Genomic DNA, 18,068 nt, shown 5'->3' on the forward strand with positions numbered 1-18,068 from the left:
AAGCAATTTCAATTAAACAATAAGCGTGTTTAACGTAAGCGAAAGTGGACATAAATTAGGGAATGTGTGTTTAACAGTGGCATACTATTTAATCGTCTGTTTGTGGTATACTTTTTTTCTATTTTTTTCTCCGTTTTGCTTTGCATAACATCATCACTAAAACTCACGCCACCTCACCGACCATACAGCGCATGTCCACCGTTGAGTAGATGGCGTTTCGCTGTGTGTTTGTGTGCGTATATTTCAATGTGTAGCTTTTCCGCTTTTCCCCTAAGATAAGTGCTACGTGATGGTCTTTTCATCTGCTCACCTAGAGTGAATGGATACTCATCTCACGGTGAATAGCAAATTTTCTCACATCTGGTGACAGTTGTGGCTCACTAGTGTCATCCATTCATTTTCGCCCATATTCTTCCTTTCCCTTGCATTGGTGTGTGTGTAGTTTTTCCTTCTCCTTTTTGCTGTGTATATGTGTCAGAGGTGGAAAAATGAAGAGAGAAATCTTGTACCATCTCTTTCGTACGCTCGTTTTTCCCAGTGGTCGTCGAAAATCAGCTGTTGTTTGTTTTTGCAGAGACTTTTGCTTGGGGCTTCTCGGTGTGAAGACTGAGCGGTGGTTTTTTTTCTTTCGATTTACGATCCTGCGTGTTCCGTGTTGCAGTGATTAGTGCTCTGTCCCTGTTAAATCCCCTTCTATTTGTTTCTCACTGTTGTCGGTTGTTCATACGTTGTAACACTTTTACCCTATCTCATTAATCTAGATGTATGGCGCAATAATATTTACGTTTTTTTTGTTGTTATATATTTTTCATTTTTTTTAAAGAGACAAATTTATTTACCTTAAGAAAATGAATGAAGAACCACTTAAAATTTCGTGCATTAATTCAAGCTCAGCATATAACAAATATTTATATTTTCTAATGATACATTATTCTGTTTGCAACTATCATATAATACCAAATCAATAACATTTTCCTTCTTTTCCATTTCGTTTCAGGTAAGTGTGATGCCGTTTGCTATTCTAATTCCCAATCGTCCAAATATTTGTCCCGTTTTAACGCATTTTTTGCTGTCCCAGGTAGGCAATATATTCTCTGTCAAATTAAACATTGCTGCTTGTTCAAATAGACAGGTTTCGGGAGGGGTAAAACGTACGCAGTAAGGTAGATAGGTACTCTGATAACGTTGCGTAAAAGTGTACTATGACTTTTAGGACTACGTTCGGTTCATTTGTTTACCGGTCTTCCCGTTTTCTATTCTCGATAAGACCGTATGTTGGAACAAGCACTATACCGTTCAATCGGTCACTGAACCATCATCGCTCATGGATGAACGTTTTTGGGGGGAACGGAGGCAAACAATAATTGAAAACCAAACATGGCCTCAGTAATGGACTGCCGACGATGGCAGTGGAACGTGTACCAAACCCATCCGTGTAAGTCGTCTAAGGTACCTACTGTAGGTGTCCGCAATCCCCGTTAAGAGTGTCAATGTCTCATCGGCGCGTTTGACGCAATGCCGCCTGTTGGTGTTCTTCGACGATGACTTAACCTCACTCACGGCACCGTAAATCAAGACGTGGGTCAGGATGGTAGGCTGATTTGAGTCTCTTTTTTGGGGGGAGTGAGTTTGATTGGATGATTTAGGAACCATGTCTCACGGGCACACACACACACACAAACGAATGCCCGGGAGAATCGTCGTCTCTACATTCATCGCGACATCGGAATTCAATCTCCGTATCGTGCTGAGCGATCGTAAAGGTGTACTGGGCGAGAGATGGTCCCCGTTACTCATAAACACGTGCCCCATGTCCCGGTGGGCACATTGCTCCCCAGGAATAGCCGAAGGCTCCTGCGTCAGTTCTGATGTGTAACGTGGGCCGTGTACTTACCATTCGAGTATCGGGGTCTTGTAGCGCTGTACCAAGAATTTTATCGGAAAGAATACATTGATTCATTGATGGCTCAATGTCTATGTTGTTGATGGACGTCATCAGCTGTGTGTTTGGACGATAAGTTATATGCGGGTCGATGATATGATATCACGTGGTTTCCTATGTTGTTTGTTTAGCAATATTAGATATTTTTGCCTATTCCTAAGTTTGCCAAAATTCCACAAATATCAAGCAAGTTCAAGAATGCTATACCCATTTCTAAATCGTTTGACATTCCTTAATGTAACTCATTAACTTAATGTGCTTTCGGTGACATCCAGTGTTGTTTGTCATCAAAAATCAAACAATTCCGCACATTAAAGGCACATTACTTATCTCTAATAACAGGAAAGAGTAGCAATGTTAACCATCACAGAAACTTTTCCAGAAGTAGGCTCTCCTCTTGCCCTTTTCGGAGTTGCTTTTCACGGACTAATCAGTCATGTCGTCGGAGTTGCTTTGCCGTCAGCGAGAAAGAAGGATATGAAAAGTTTCCCTTGTCAGGACTTACTTTCTAACTCGGCTAATTTCAAGTCATTTCTTCTGCGTGCTGTTGTGAAGCATATCTGTGGAAGGACGCGTCAGCTAATGAAGGACTGAAACGTTTGTTGCATTTTCTTCTCCCGTTCTCCAGTTTCTCCTTGCCTTCTAAGGCAGGGAAGTCAACACCTTTTTGAATAAAAAAAAAGGACAGTACGAACAAATTTCGTTGCTGAGTTGCACGATAAGGCGTGCTGGAAAAGAAAAGCACAAATCGAGGTCTGGTCCCGAAACGAGAAGATGAATGGTCCCGCATCTAGCTCTGACGCCGGGCAGCAGCGTGCTACTGCTGTGTTTGCCGTTTGCTGCGGGGGCTTAGTTGCGCAAAGACGGGCGAGAATACCTCCTGACAGGTCGGTAATAATTTCGTGTCGTTCGAGATCAAAGTGTCGGCGTCGGTGGAATAAACAGGCATAAGATCCTCTGACAGCCAGACTGTTTCTTTTGCGTTCTGTGATGTACTAGCAGCAGAGGCTGAAACTTTTCAGCACCATTGCAAGACTGTGCCATTTTATGTTACTTAATGCAGTAAGAAAAAAAAAAACAACCACGCTTTGTTTTACGTGCTTTCGGTTGTGAATATTGCAAAAGTTTTCCCTTCGCTTCAAACTGTAATTATTTTTCACAACAATATGTTTCTCTCGAGATCCAGAGATGGCAATTACTTTCAAAATGTGCGTCCAAAAATTAAATGTCTATTCCACGATTCATCCTGAAGCCTGAGTTGAGGTCCTCACCTGTCTTGTCAATTTAAGTGAATTATTTCGATTAAATGTCTAACCTTCGCGCTTTCTATCTGCAGCTTTTGGTTTCATTCATGAAGTCCAACAACTAAGACAAAATGAAAAGTTTAAACCTACGATGCAGCAAATTCCATTAGTTACACGTCGTCGAAGGCAAGAAATCAATTCACCGAATATCCTGTGAAATTGAACTTTTTGACTTCTGCTTCGACCGTGTTCCGAAGCGGAACCATGAACCTGAACCAGGTGTGCCGGCTGATTGAAGCCCTAGCAGCGATGAAGCCTTCTTGAAGCGATGAAGGACGTCCTTCTTGTGCTTGTATTCTGGGAAAGCGGGTTGCAGGGTTGCTGGACGCCACCTACTGCGTGGTTAATTTAATTGTACACTTATCGAAGGACGGGATTTTCTGCCGGTCCTTTACAACACTAGATCAGGTTTCTTGTTTTCTTTGCCAACCAACCGAATGGTTGGTTAGGATAGGTTAGGCCAAGATGCAACGTAATATACCCTCTCGTGGCTATCGAATTGATTTAGATGGTTGATTTCAATTAATTCAAAGCCTTTTAATCACATCCAAGATTTTTTTTGAATGTGTGGTAGGTTTTTGGGGCTGTCAATAAACCTTAAACTAAAAGATAATAGTATAAAGTACATAGAAATAGAATATCATCCTAAGTATAAATGTTATTTTTGTTTGAACAATCAAGATATTGGTGGGCAAGTGATGATATCTGTTCATCGAAAGAGATGGTCCAAAAATTTCATCCAATTGAAATAAGCTATCTTACCGGTTAGGTACCGTACGATTCCTCCTTTTTTCCATTTCACGAATCCTTCTTAAGCTCCATGATTTTGATACCTTTGCTATTTGGAGTAAGTTCACTAAAAACAGAGAAAAAAAAGAAATAATGCAATGTCGCCATCGTATCGTTTCTTTATCGTAAAGCGATTGATTAAGTTTAGACCTTTTACGGTAATATCCCAACTCATTACCAGTGCGGGATGGCCATTCAATGTTCGAAATCCTGGATTTCTCGTTTCTTTTTCGTCTATTCGCAATGGGAAGTAATCTCTCACCAGCGGTTCCGTTGAGATGAAACAAAGCGTATGTAACGAAATAGAGAAACACCTCAACAGAAGAAGGACACCCATTGCGAAGGAAAAAAAACGTAACAAAACGTTCAAAGTAATTTTGCTGACCTTTGGAAGATTCGGATAAAAAGAGTGGTTGCAGCATAATATACCGAAGAAAAAGACTACGAACAGGAATATTCATTGAATTCTATTGACTGGACAGTCGTTTCTTTTTTTTTTAATGAAATAGTTTGTTAGAGTTTCCAAAAGAGATACTCTTTGCGTGTGTAAGTGAACGAAACATAAAAAATCCATTTTTAAAGGATAGGAAATTCTTCCTAGCATCATGCTTCTATCCTAATAACAATGGTATTGGTATGGTTTTACGTTTTAATATTGTTTTTCTACATCTCAAATTTCGCTTATAAATTGACGTAAAAGTGAGTGCAAAATTGTGTCCACTTTGGAATTGTATTTTTAAACCTTTGTGTATGTCCGGTTGCAAAAAAAAAAACGCAAAAAGCAACAACACAAAATGGAAAATGGAAATATAAATATATATAACAGCGAAGACAGCGCGAGTGCATCGCGTACACTTTTCCAACCGTTTTGTTTGTTGTTTTATCGTTTACTTTTATTTCTTTTTGCTATTCACTGATGAACGGGGTTAATTTTAACTTCGGCTTTTTAGTTTTTTGCACTCTTCTGTACCAATTTTTATTTTTATGTTTCCATTTGGTGTGTATATTTATGCGCTTCCTTTCGAGACACGAGGCTTTTAGAGGTTTTATTTTTGTTTGACAGATTTTGTTTGTTTTTACCCGTTCCATTAGCAGCTTCGCGCAATGGAGGGAAGTTGAGAAACAATTTATCCATAAATTCTGCCGACCAACGATCCACTTGTTTACCGGGTACGATACACGGGTTTGATAAACTATTTTTATTTTCCTTTCGATTGCATGCGGAAGCGATGGTGGTACGTTGGTTTCATGTTTTCATACTTTATACCTACGTTTAGCAATTGGAGATGCGAAAAAAAAACTATTCAAATAATAAAATGAGGCAAATGTGTGGCCAGCAAACTACTGGCCGGGGGCCGGTACGAATAACATAAAAGGTTATTTCGTATGAGGAAAGCGAAGAGCAAACAATGTACAAGCTCATGTGATCGTGCCAATCGTTGTCCTGGAGTAAACATGACACGGTTAGTGCTATCGTTTAACATCCCGAAACGGTTGGATCAGAATTGCGAATGCGACCAATTAGCACTCTACATTGCGCGTTTGGGATGGAGCCGTGGACACATCGCGGGTGGTTGATATTTATCGATACATCGTCAACATCGTAGGCTGCCTCTGTCACACAATCATGAGCAAAAGCGGCGTTATACAGTTCATAGATTTGTGTAATAAATTTTCACTTATTATAACCATGCGCATGACATTGACGAAATCTAAAATAAATGTGTTAATTTTTTTTTTGTTTATAACAATAAAAAAAAATTTAATAGATTTTAGAAACAATATTATTAATCTGAGTTTAATATTGTTTCCAAGAGAGAAATTGACAAATATGGACAAAACGCAATATGTTTTCCCTTAGTGCGTATAGTGAGAGAATTCATTTTCTCGGAGATATTTCTCAGAGTAAATTAATGAGAATGAGATTATGTTCATTCTGTTTCCATCTCACTAGAGCGAGCGCGTGCTTCATTCTCACATTTGGTTTTGTTTATCTCACCGTCGTATCGTCTCACGAATGTCGTTGGTTATGTTTTCTGTGCAAATGGTGGTGATTATGTTTGCATATGTGTTTTTCTGATGAATTATAATTTCCCTTTCTAATTAGTTCTTATCATTGACATCACTATCATCAATATGTCGATCAGTCAAGCACTGCCCTAGCGACAAAAATGACCACAAATTCATCCCAAAATATTCATTTTGAAAATGGTCGAGCCAGGGTCGAGGCGAGGGTCGACGTGTCGTGGTCCCTCGACCTTTTGCCAAAATGAACAAGACCCGTACTAAAATGAATCGTAACCTGCCGTGAACCGAAAGCAAAAATTTTGTTATCTGGGTAGCTCTAAGCACGCTTCCCCCTCCTAATCGCGTGTTGTGATTGGCTCAGCCGTATATTCTATTTATAACTCTCTCTTCCTTATCCTTTTATGTCCTGTATGCTGCGCGCCAGGCTTTGCTTGCATCTGTAGAATTGTGGAGGGGTTATATTTTTGCCTAAACTTTAACCTCAACCACCAACTGAACTGTTGTGAGAGAGAGTCTCTTTTTCTTGTTCGCCTATGGATGGAATTGAAGGATGAAAATTTATGTGCTGATGTGATTTGAACTCAATTTAGATACGTTTCCCTATACTAAATGTCCTGCCGCTACGATCAGGACTACAAAAATTGGGTTTTTGTCCGCGCGCGAAGAACGTTATATAAAAAATGGATGGAAGGAAAGATTTCTGCAACCATGATCTAGGAGTGAACACGTCTATACACTCTTTAGTACTCTTAGGATTTTGGTGCAAATATGTAAGAGGTAAGACGTATTTTTCATGAGCAAAGCGCAACATTCCCGTTTTTTTATTAATCGAATGCAATGCTAGATATGCGTCTTCGCCATTCGAAAACATGAAAAATTATCTTTTTTCAATCAATTAATATCAAATGGACGTACATTCGTTAAAGCATATGATAAATAATGATTAAAACAAAAGTTTTAACAGTAAAAGTGTTAACAAGTTTTAACAGGCAAGATATCTCTAAATTTTGTTTTAATTGCTTATGTAAACATAGCTTAATATTTTCATTTCGAAAAATGTTATATTTCGTCGCACATCTAACGATTTAGGTTCTGGTTAACTGGCCCATTTTCTCTTACTCTGTGATAAAGCCAATTAATCACATCATATTTTGTCTTGCACATTCAGTGCACCTGCACCTTCGCTGCATTCGTGATCTTCGTTCTATCTTTTAAAATCATGTGCCGTGTCATCTATTTTGTTTTGTAGAAGTGCTGCTGATGATTGTTTTTACTGAATTTCAATAACAATTCAAAAATTTGATATTGTTGGTGATAATATACCAGCGTAACAAATATCTTCATTACATGAAAACAATCATTATTATCATTAAAATTATTTTTCATGTAAAATATCGTAGGCGGGTTCGAAAGGAAACGCAGTCCGTATGATCCACGTAGTGAAGACTACGTACTTTGCAATGATCGAACGGCAATAGGTTTTGAAACATGCAAAAAATAATCATATCAATAGAACCACCGCAGCTTGACGATGCTCTTTCACGTTCATTTCAGAACAGTTTTGACAAAGAGGCAAGTACAATCAAGACAATTTAAAAGGACATCGTGTGTGTGCAATGCATATGGGTCAGAGGGTGTGAAACAAGAAGCAATGCAGGTTGCAAAATTCATCGTAGTCGTGACGACGGATGCTTGTGGGTACGAGCAGCAAGGCAAGAGGAAGCAAGAGTAGCAGCAAATGACCGGCCGAGCAGACGATGAACATTTTCGTGTTCTCGAATGAAGGTTTGTGCTCTTATCGTGAATATTTGGGACAGCGCGGTCATTTTTAGAGGGTCGGCGTTTTTTTTATATGGAGTTTGGATGAATTTGTGGTCATTTTTGTCGCTAGGGTGTCACCGATCCATTCACCCAAGTGAGAAGAAGCGAGTGAGTGAGTAACGGGTTTCATGAGAAAGTAAGAAAGAGCGTGAACAGTGAGAGAGAGCGCGTTTACGATGCAATCTCAATTTTTTTGTGCATTTGGAAGCTGCTCGGTGAGATGAAGCACCGAACCGCTCAGTTCATTTTGAGCCGTTGCGAGGATTGGTCGCGAGCCGCGTGTGAATGGTTTCCGTGGCATCGTGGTAATATTTCCCACCCGGTTTTTGTGTATGTGTGGTGTGTATTTTTTGTTTTGTTGGTTTTAAACCAGCCCGACCGATAGCGGCAATAATTGCAATGCGTATCGCTTAATGTACGTTTTCGGTAAAAGGTGTCAAATTCAACCATACGTAGATGTTTTGTGTGGAAAGTGAACGGTTGGTGGAGTGGAAAAAAACAAGTGCAATAAAGAAAATATTTTGAGCTGTGCAAAATGAATAATAAATTGTTGAAAGTGGGCCAACATGCGATATAAAAAAAACACACCAAAAAATATGTGCTAAAGAAAAGAGCATTTACGATCATGATGTACCGATCGAAGGTGGTTGTGTTGTGGTTTAATACTAATGCTAGCAATACGGCCAGGCCGTTCTTTATGAATAAAAAAAAAAATACTAATGCTAATCGTTAGTGTGTGAAGAGAGAAGTTTTACCTGAAACACCAATTTCGATCATGTTGACGTACATTGTGTTGTGTGATGGCATTCATGTGTAATATAAATAAAAATTTTAGTTTAATATGATGGAAAAAAGAATATAGTGCACGAACTCCGTCCGGCTACGGCACTAATTAAGCCTCAATAGCAGAATGTGCCCCCTTTTTCAGAGGCACAATAAAATCCATCCATCAAACGGTTTCCTCTAACGCACACACTAAAGCACACCTGTCGCATTACTCGCTTGTTTGATCTCATCTCATCTGTTTCCCCACGGCTACGTTTAGAACCCTGGCAGACCAATTTCACTCACACGCGCACACCAGGGGAGGAAAGATCGTTTTGTATCCAACCATTTCTGCAGCATCCGGTGTTGTGTAGATGTGTTGGTCGGTTGGTTGGTAAAAGTACAGCAGGAAAAAAAACAGCTGGAGAAAATACGTTTGATGTTGGAAGGAAAGTTCGATGATCGGACAACTCATTACTTGTTCACTCACTTAACGTAAAAAACAAGAAGAAACGAAGCAGTGAGTGATGAGAAGTTGTTCTACCACAACCACTTGTTTCTTCTCATCTCGTCTCGCGAACGCGATGCGCAGCAAACAAACCCGGAAGATCAGTTTAAAAGTGAGGTGAAATGATGTGAAAATTAACGTACCTGTTAGGATGGTTTCTTCTTTCGCGTAGTTATGTGATTGTGTAGTTTAAGCTATTGCCACGGTTGGTGTAGTATGTTTAACGAACTGTTTTAAATTGTCCTTTTAAATAGTGTTTCTAATTTTACATTAATAAGCAGCAAGACAAGCGAGAGAGAAAAAGAAAAAAAACGTGAAAAACCTTTCCTTAATACTATGTATATCCTTTCATACACAAAACCACACACACACCGAACAGCGAACGGTAAAACGGTGGTGTGGTGAACGACCGATTTAGCAGCAGTTGAAACAATAATAATCAAAATCATGCGAGAATAATTCATGCAACGAGTACGCCCTGGTGGGCGAGCACGGTTAAAATAAGAAACGCACAACTGAACGGGAAAAATCAAACGTCTTCACCCAAGAAAACAGGAACAGAAGAAAAAAAAAGGCAACGGCCTCTGCCTAAAACGCGACTGTGCGAATGTGTTTGTGTGTCGATTTATGTTTTTATTTCCTGCGCCTTGCAAAGCTTGCCGTTTTGAGACGGTTTCGGGCGAAGGGGCACATAAAAGTACAGCACCATTGGAAGGCGCAACAACAACAAAAAAAAAGTGAAGGAAAAACGGATGATCAGACGCAAACGAGCTGGAACCATCGATCGTGGAATAATATTTCCTTCATTTTTGTTACATGGGGAGAGCAATTTTTTGGACGATGGAAGTACGGAAGCGTAAAATAAAAATTAATCAACTCTCATTATTGTTTAAGCGACAGACAGTGAACTTGACTAAAGTTTGAAATGTATATCCCTTTTTGAGTGTAAATAATAAAATTATATTTGAAATCTCACTTGTAAAGAAAGTTTGCTCAGTACCCAGTGGTTCTCAAGTTCAAACAGGGATATTTACTCATTAATGAATCTGTTGTTTTTGATCCAATTTTTCAAGATTCATCCACTACTGGAAAAAAGGGTCACACTGTTTAAATGAACCCCATAAATAATGCAATAAATCCCTTTTAATCAACGCCTGGTATTGGTGGTTTTATGAGACGGGCAAACTGGTGCAGAAGGTTGAAAGCAATCTCACAAACGAAAAATCTCACCATTTCATAATTTCTCCCGCATATAACAACCCAAACGTTCATGGCACGGTTCATAGGTGATAAATTAATTTCAAACTCATCCCACTTACCGCTATGGGGAACCATAAAATGTCCAATTTTTTTTTTAACCACAAACAGGTCAAGTGTCGGCACAAATTGATTGATAATTGAAAGCATACTTTAATGATGAATTGCCTTTACTAGTAAGGAAATTTATTTCAAATGTTTTTTTTGGGTAATTTTATTTTTCAATCAAAACAATATTTCAAAGCCTTATAAGCTAGTGGCTTTAGTGGTATAGTTTTAAACAAAAGCAAAAATAACCCTGCTGGCCTAAATATTAAACGCATTTTTCGATACAAACATTTTTTTGTTGTTGCAGAAAGCGAAATATTATTTTCAAGGCTCACAAACATCAGCCGAATGAAGATGCAAAAAATAAATAAAATGCAAATTTTACGTTCACGCGAGATATCAATATTCATGCCATCTGTTTTTGCTATAGGTTAAACCTTCAACTCACAATACGTAATAGTGAACTTCCCAAAAAAACCATATCGTACAATCCAATCCAACTTCCGGTACAAATATCAGATAATAGTGGGGGAATTACATAAAATAAAATATAAACCCACTATGCGACACAGAAGGAAGCAGATGACTTTGCTCTGACATGCCTAAAAGAAACATCAAAGAAACGCTAAATGATAATGAGGGAATCGTATCGAAGTTGTATGGAAATCGCAAAACAACTTCGTGGAGCCGGCGCAAATATGTGATGCGATTTGCCGTACGGTTCCAATTTTTATGTTTCTGTTCAGGTTCCTTCGGCACCAATACATGTTGATGCATATTAAAATGCATTTTGTATAATGGTTGTTATTTAAGACGTTGTTGTACAAGCTATCAAATTGTTACTTTTCTTTTTACACTTTTTATATTTATACTTAAAATAACAAAATAATAACAAGTGAGATAGGAATCGTTGTACTAAAAATCATTATTAGATAATAAATTTAAAATTCTTCGGCATTTCCATTAAAAAAAAAAACAAATTCATCCATATTCATTTTTTGCTACTTGGGAAAGAAAACGGATCCATATTGTACCGATAGTCCGTAATCTTACCCATCCTCAGTATGAATGAGGAAGATATCAGTTCATCCGTCCATCACAAACCAGTGGCGTTGCATAATTGATAGACCACTCGAGATAGAGGTTAGGGGAAAATGATTTATCAAATATGGACGACCGCGCAAAACGAGGTACACGGGGGGAAAAAATCCGTCACAAAGTGGGTCACCGGTAAACCGATGGAGATGGTTCAGTCCAGAGAAACAATCAGCGAACGAGATAATGGACATTTTAGAACCTGTGGTTATTACCCCGTGATATCTTCCCGGGGCGTGTGGTTTTATAAATTAGAAATAGAAATAGCAAAACACACACCTAGAAAAGGGTTTTACCGTGTCAATTTATTCAGTTCCCTTGATAAAATATGGACGAGAAAATTGACATCTTTCGAGTACCAGTTTTAGACAAGATAAAAGGTTATATCGTGCTTTCGCAAATGGAAAAAATCTGCTCTGCAACATATGGGAACTTACATCACGCTAAGAAATAACGTAGTAAATGCACCAAATACATGGTCACTCTGTGCAGTTTCCGAAAAAGGACTTGCAATCTTTTTCTTGGGCGTGAAATCGACTATTTCCCAAGCACTCCAGAAGCTATTGAGAGCGTGTGTGGTGAAATTGTTATGCGATTCATACAAGTTTAATTAGGCACTTCACATGTGTTGCTTCTGTTGTATCGGTTATCGCACGAGCTATTGCTACACGTAACTTCAACCCCGAAACCAGATAAAGAGGTCCATTCCCATTGCGAAGCAATGATTAAATTCAAAAACTAATCCAATCAACCCGTGTTGGAAACTGTCAAACATTATTTATTTAAACACATTCTCATACACACTGTTCCATCCCCAGAATTTCGGATCGGATGATCTGATTCGGGTACGTTGAATTTGTTGGCACGGTCCGAAGCAAAAACCACTTTTGCTCATTTGCAAAACCAATCCCCTTGCTATCTGCTTTTAGCGCTTTTCCTCCTAGCGGTTTCGTTCTGGGCCGGAATTGGGCAAAAACCTTGAAGAAGCTAATCAAATTAAGCATTATTGACCTCACACTTTCCACAATCCATCGTTACGGGTTAAGCGCTCAAATCAACTTCGGATTATGAAGGTCGATCTGTCCGCTACACGACACGGAGAAAGGTTTTTTTTCTCGTTTGGGTTGGCGTGTCAACTGACGCTTAATACCCCCTTCGGCCCTGATGTGTCGTTTTTGGTTGGACACTCTTTTGCGCACCCTAGAAATCCTCATTCCACGAGCGTGGTCAAATCTCGGGCTCAAGGGTCATCAATAAATCATGCTTATCCTCGTTAACTTTCGATAATGTAACGCCCAGCCGGGATGAACAACATGAAAATTCTGTTACGATTCTTTGCGGTGTTTCTACTGTATTTTAATACCCCACTTAGAACATCCTCTCGTAACAGCCGAAGCAATGAGTTTAATTTATGCAATGAGAATGCGGCAGTAAGTCAAAACGTCTAAGCACGACTTCTTAGGAAATTACACTCCCAAAACCCCTTTAGGAAAAGTTGCCCCTAAACGCTATCCACAAGCGAGGAAATGAAAATGCAGGTCACCAATGATAGACGGAGACGCTTTCTCTTGTTGCCGCTTTGTTGGCGGGATTTTTCATAATTTGTGGTGGGCACATCATTTTCCATTTTCCCATTCAACACACTAGTGACGGTTGGGTGACCGACGATCCAACCGGACCCGGCTGGAGGCATTTTTCCCAAGTCTTCTTTTTTGTTTTGTTTTCGTGTAGCTCATCTTTCTTCATCGCGTGTAATGCCATTTTGGATCACGCGCTAATCGCGTCTGGGAATTAGAACATGAGAATTGGATCTTCGCGATACCGGTATGAGGGTGTCGTTTTTCGCTTGGTTTCTTGCTTGTTGTGTAGGTTAGGTTTTCTTTTTTCGAGTGGGAAACGATACTGAACTGCTCGATCATTCGTCTTTTTTTTTTCGTTGAACAACAATTAATCATAAGAGATTAAGATGCTCTGAAAGGCGTGATGAGAGGTCCCATAAATGGTTGTAAAGTAGGGGAGAAAAGAATGAACTTCAAGAAGTAAACCAACAGCCACTGCCACAGTTTTAAATTAGTGTTGAGGTGTATGACTTCTTAAAAAAATGTAAGCATTGATTGTACGTCATCGACCACTTCAACTATTTGCTAATTGTACCCTGGTGTCTGAAAGATATGGCTCACGTTCTATTGTTGGCGCACGATTGCCATCTCGATAATACACAGCGGGGAGAGAGATACCTCACGAAAAGGTGTTAAAAACCGATGGTGCAATCTAGTTGAACCGTTTGCCATTATATCACCCTATTACGATACTTCAATGCAGATAGATTGTAGTGGAGTGATCTATTTCTTCAGCGCGATCCTAATGTCCACTGTTGCGGGGATGAAATAAAAGGGTTTGGTAAACGGATTCCTATGGAAGGTTACGGTTTTATGTAAGTCATTTGAATGGCCTCGTTCGATGCTTGAATATGTTTAAGAAATAGGTACTTTGGATGTATGCCCAGAAATCACCTTAAAGTGCTAAAGAGTTAGTTAGTCTTAATGGATATAATTAGACGTCAATTTTGGATCCCCAAAAACCCGTAACCTCTAAACTCCAAGGTACACTTTTTGAAATAATTTACAACTCTCCACCAATGGTACTTCTCCTTCCTAGGTTGATTGCTAATCATTTGTCTGTTGATCTTTCGAGACTCACTTAAACCAACCCAAAGAAAAGCATAAGCAGTAGCTATATCACGGTAATACTGCTTACAGCATGACCGTGCGCAGCCATGCTTTCAATGTCACTAATTTACAGTCCAACACTAAGTAAGCAAGCAAACATCTCCCAATAGTAACCACCATCCAGTCCGTTTTTTTGTTTGAATCATTCCTCAGCCTGAAGTTGTTGTCGGGCTCGTCAAATCATCAACTCGGCTAGAAATTTAAAGTGTACGCGGGCTGGTCCCCAACACTCGGAAAACAATTATGGGCAGTTTTCGCGGTCATCCCAAATGATGTCCATCAGTGTCCGGTGAAGTGGAAGGCGGTCATTGCTTTTCCGTTTTCCAATACACCCAACCCGAACGACCAATACGGGTGGCAAGGAGTTTAACCCAGTTAGGTTTAGCCTTTCAAAATGCCAAACCACCTCATCCGCTCATGATCGGATCGCAACAAACCACCGATTGCGTGAATGCTACTCAATGGTGGTGGTAGTGATGTTGATGATGGTTTGGTTTGAATTTTGTTGTTTTACCGTTAAGCACAATTGGACATCCGACGAGAGCCCTCCGGGTACACCGCCGAGATTTGCTTCATCAGTTGAGTTGTCCATGGGATTCTCAGTGGACGATCGAGATCTCGCTGTATTGGCCCGGTAGTAACCGCAATTGAGAAGTCGTGCAATCGGCTGCTCGAATTAAGCCGTACCTTATGAGCTGTGTCGTAGTTTCAATGCGTTTCTAAGCGCCTACAATACACTTTTGAAACCATAATCGAATTAAACTGGAACGGATCGAAGAAACGGTGAAACCGATTAAACGTCAACGAGCGTTCACGATCACCTTCCATATAACTGTGTATCCAATTTATCTTTCTTTACTTCAAGCTTAGACATCATAGAGATCCGTCGTTGCTACCAACTTTGTGACGTTACTATATATCCGTGAATCTCAAATTGTTATTATTTCCCAAGCTTTACTATGATCGTGATCCCAAGCAGAAATTCACGACCTACATCACGACCAGTGTCAGCTTCCCTAATCTACAGTAGCACCTAGCAGAAGAACGAGATTTGGTTGTTATGTGTAGATGTTTTAGTGTAAATCTTTCCCTGCCGCTCAGTTTTTTTTATTGAGAATTACTGCGGCAACTTACATTGGGACTTCCCCTTTTTAGTCCATCCGGATCCGTTTATCTTACCTGATCAGTTCTCTTTCCACAGTCTTTTTTGCTTTAAAAAAACCGGTTTTTGCCAAAGAACCACCACAGCAGCAGCATTGCCCCAGAGGTTTTGATCTCGTTGGCGCCTGTTCCAAAAATAAAGCTTCCAACACTAAATTGACCCCTGCTTGGGGATACTTTGCAATGGCTGTGTACTCTTTTGCTCGTTTTCTTCCAACGAAGTGCGACTCGAATTTTCCTTTTTGCAAACAATAACTTAAAGAAGGTGGGCATAAATTACACTAAATCATCCCAAATAATCTGCCCGCGGGCGTAGCACAAGTCACTCCAACATTGGACGGCAGCACAACCATTAACCGAATGGCAGAATGAAGTGCAACGATCCAAACAATCACGCATCGTACAGTTTTGTGCTGTCTGCTCTCAAGCTGCTGATTCATAATGGACCCGGGAACCAACGTTCTTTAAGGTACCTTTTCTGTCTTGAAACGATAGTCATGGTCTGAATTTTTGGCAGGATCTTTTGAACGGGAGACTTGCTCAAAACGTGCGGGCTTCAAACATCAATCATTTTGGGCTGAATTGATTCTCGGTAAACACGAGAGAGCCGTTGATGATGGAACGCTAGTGGGAATGAAAGAAGCCGGATGCGTGTCCGAAGAAGAAACGACAGAAAGACAAAATGGTTTCATTTTCATCGGAATGTGTGGTGTGCTCGATGGAAAGAACAACCTGAAGCGCCTAGTTTGCACTGGCATTTTGTATCCTTTAGATGATGGCACCGAGCACTAAACTAAAGATCTTCACAAGAACTCGTCAGGCTTTTATTGGCGGGCTGTGGAAAACGTTTCAAATCACAGATCTCTTTTATATAGGGCTTGATGTTGATGATGTTATACGTTTCGCCGTATCCCAAGTTCAATCGCTTGTACACCGTTTCGGGCTAGGGCTGGCGAGCTGGATGTCTGGTCTGGAAAGCTTTGTGCTAATCAAGGCTCAATGTCGTCGTTTGTAAAATCAATCAGCAGCACTCCGGGCATACGGCCTTACGCAATCCTTCACTAAATCAACAGACATATTTTATGGAACGCGATTGTTTAATGGCATAACGATTCGCTATCCTTGAGGGTAGCGTCACTGTAGGTTGGAGAAGCTTTTAATTACTGCATCACGTGTCACGTTGTAGCATCACTAGCCTTACTAACAGCAGCAACGAAAAAAGCTAATAACCTGGACACGAAAAAAAAAGGAAAAACATATTACCCTGATGATGCGCCACTAGAGAAGAGTTTGCAGCGAGGTTCCTCCTCTCCATGTGGGTAATTATGGATATACTAGCGGGGTGTGTGTGCATATGAGTTGTTTTTCTCCCCAGTTTTTCTTTACATTGAAGGATTTATGAGCGTGTGAGAATTGCCTGAAATTACGTGTCGACGCAAAATAAACGGCGCTGGCTTCTCGTGCTTTTGGGTTTCTGGCCGGATGGGGGCGAAGTTTCTAGTTTCGTTTGGTTCACGACCTTTTCGCGAACACATAGACAACAAACAACGGAAAGAGGCTTGGCTTTCGCATATGACACGTTAACCTTGAAGCGTATGCTTCACTGTTGTGTGACAGTGTGATGTTCGTCAGCAATTTAATTACCTTTCTGCCACGAGGCCTTTTGGTCATTACCACCAATTGGGTAGGAAAGTGAAATTCATAATTGAATTTTTGTGGTATAATGTAATCAACCGTTCAACATTGCAGGGTTATATGATGCGTTACGTTGTGATAGGGACAGGGAAAATGGAAGGGTCTTTTTCACATATGCATGACTCATTGAGATGTATTCCTGAGTCATATTTATCTGCCCGCTCAAATCGTTTTAGAGTTGGCGCGTTTTTGTCGTTTTCCTAATGTTAACCCATACCGCTCCGCTCCGTAGCTGATATTCGACGGTCAAACAAACGATCACGTTTCGTCAACGAGATCTACTCTAGATTAGCAGCGCCAGTTTGGTCATAGGTGAAAGGGAAACAAAGTGGGATCGTACAGAGTTACTGCGACGCAGAAGCGATGAACGCCGCACGGTACCCAATATCGCAATCTGCTGTACCCCTACCAAGTTTTATGGTTACGGTGAAGATGCCGATCGTGACGTGAAGTGTCTGATCAATGCGCCACAGTCCAACACTCTGGGAAGACAGCAGCAGCAGCATCCCAGCGATATCCAACAAGAGTATGTAAAGAATTGTAGCAACAGACGTACAATGTGGAGTCCCTGCTGTGTTGGGTTCCATTGTTTGTCCGCGGGTGTTTCTTCTGCCCAAAAGGGCAATTAATCAGACTTCCTCTTCTGCTGCCTCTCATTCTGGACGTTTGATGTACAGTGCAGCAAACCTGGGGTTTTCCGAAGATACCAGAGTGTACCACGATTGTCTTCGAGGACGTTCTCCTGCAGCACAGTGTACCATGATTTTGGTTCACGCTAGACCCAATGTCCAGTCCGGTTGAAGATATCTGTCTGCCCAAGCGTGAGGTACGTTTCTTCACTTCCTTGACAGTGATCATTCACCGTGTGCTATTTGGTGGCGGTTGTGGGCTACCATCCCTTTGGACAACAAACACCACAACCGAGT

General features: G+C 40.4%; 1 protein-coding gene across 14 annotated transcripts in view; it reads left to right on the forward strand.

Moving 5' to 3' along the window:
• The window catches only part of LOC125769025 (MOB kinase activator-like 2), a 102,969-nt gene that overhangs the window by 20,529 nt on the left and 64,372 nt on the right, over window positions 1–18,068 (forward strand). The window contains exon 1 of one of the 14 annotated variants that reach the window (XM_049437410.1): window positions 7,963–8,223. The exons of 10 other annotated variants lie outside the window; for them this stretch is intronic. The gene's annotated coding sequence lies outside the window, so the exon portion shown is untranslated. Of the gene's footprint in view, window positions 1–7,962; window positions 8,224–8,259; window positions 8,300–18,068 lie in introns of those variants that run through there. 3 more of the 14 variants (XM_049437411.1, XM_049437412.1, XM_049437413.1) reach the window with 3 other exon arrangements.

This window comes from Anopheles funestus, chromosome 3RL, assembly GCF_943734845.2.
Source record: "Anopheles funestus chromosome 3RL, idAnoFuneDA-416_04, whole genome shotgun sequence".
NCBI lineage: Eukaryota > Metazoa > Arthropoda > Insecta > Diptera > Culicidae > Anopheles > Anopheles funestus.